The sequence below is a fragment of the Haliaeetus leucocephalus genome, unplaced genomic scaffold, assembly GCF_000737465.1.
Source record: "Haliaeetus leucocephalus isolate CR32 unplaced genomic scaffold, Haliaeetus_leucocephalus-4.0 Scaffold752, whole genome shotgun sequence".
In the NCBI taxonomy this organism is placed as follows: Eukaryota; Metazoa; Chordata; class Aves; order Accipitriformes; family Accipitridae; genus Haliaeetus; species Haliaeetus leucocephalus.
The window spans coordinates 4,323,764-4,325,636 of record NW_010973188.1 but is presented as its reverse complement, the minus strand read 5'-3'; positions in this window follow the sequence as shown (position 1 = coordinate 4,325,636).

The following is a 1,873-nucleotide window of genomic DNA, read 5'->3' as shown; positions in this document are numbered from 1 at the left end:
AACCTACTGATGCACGTTTTCTTAAATGTTCACATTTATTACTTCCGTACACCGGTCCTTGAGATGTTAGTTTATATCTTGATATTATGGTGAGGTTTTTTCCCCGAGAGTAGGAATTCGTATTACTGTCCTGCTGACCTTAGATCAGAACAGTTCAGGAACATACTGTGGGTAAAGAACAGTTTTCAGCTACAGAAAGTTCTGGTTTTTACACTGGGGAATTTTCACATTAGAGGGATTTGTGGAATTCCAAATACTTTCAGCATTCAGTAAAGATCAGCCTTTCACTCTCTCAAATGCAAAGTTAGGCCTTTGCCCTGCCATTGAGTCCATGTGGTCTAGTCATACCTGTCAGAAAGCCATAACCAATCATATGGGACTCTAACATGAAGTCCTATAGAAAGTGTGTGGAATCACAATTTGCACTTCATGGACTTCCTGAACCACAGACCATTTATTTACCTATTAGCCTATAATGCTTTTTTTCTTCTATTAATTTGTAAGTTAATGGACTTGATGTAAAGTTCTGGTATGTAACTTCCTGAAGCAAGGAGTTTTTCAGCTTAAGTACTTGCTCTGTGAAAAACTGCCTCCTTTTCTTTCCTTGAACCTACCACTTGGTGGTTTCATTTGATATCCCCGACTTTCTGCATTCAAAACAGCAGTGGATTGGTATCTATATGCCACGCATTAATTTAGAGACCTGGATCTTCTCCCCATTTTTTCTGTGCTGAAAAGCCCAAGATGATTCTTTGGGAGCTGTTCCATACCTTCTGGCCAACCCTGCTGTTCTTTGTACTTCCCATTCTATTACATCCTTTTAAGATCAAGGGTAAAGGGACTGAAAATGTCTGCATTGTTCAAACATGGTACACCCTGGATCTATCATCGTATTTACTGTTTGGATTGCTGCTGACCACCGAGTCAGTGCTCTTACAGAGCTAGCTGAAATAATCCAAAAATGCCCAAGTAGTAATAGTTACTGCAAAGTCCATAATTGACTAGGACAGATCAGTATTCTTGTGCATGCCTTTACATTTATATATGCTGAATTTCCAGTAATCTCCTCTCCCTTGCTCATTACCTGTCCCAGCATTTTTGCTCCTTCGCAAGACTATGGCTATGGAAGACTATGTCTTCGAGAAGAGCATCTTCAAATTCTGCCTGCAAACATTTTGCTTTTCCATCAGAATGGAACAGACTCGTGTATAAAACAATGGTGCATCCACATTTGAACACTCACAGTAGTCCTGACCTCCTCTGTCCTACTCCCAGTGTCAGAAAGGATCATATTGGAATACCTACGTATGCTAGGGTTTGTCAGCTTAAGAAAGTTATAACTGAGTAGGATAGGACAAAAGTCTTCAAATTACCTCAGTGGCATGCAGATGCTTAACAGAGAATTAATTTTCCACTGACTGTGTCTCTTTCCAAACATCAAGTAGGAATTTTGAAGAGAAACTTAAAGGAGGCTCAAAAGAAATTTCAGAAGTTAGGCTGAGAAAAATCTTGCTACATGCTTTGGGCCATCAAAAGTTTACAGCGGCTCAAAGACGTACTAGACAAAAAAAGGCCATCATAAGCTATTGCACATAGGGACACGATACAAAGCTAGCAGGAGAGGGCATGGGAGTGACGGTGCTAATAACCACCACGTTCTCTCCAAAACTTAGTTTTATATGGGTTAGGTGGCCGAATGGAGGCTAAAAAGACAGCCAAAAAGCCACCCATCCGTAGTTTACCAGGTTGCAGTGGAACTACCGCAACTACTCCAGCGTCCCCTTTCCCCTCCCCGGGGAACTGCCCAACTGCCCCTACTCGCCGCCTCAAAAGCACCTGCCTCCGGCCTGCGGTGCCACTCTCCGTGCGCAGA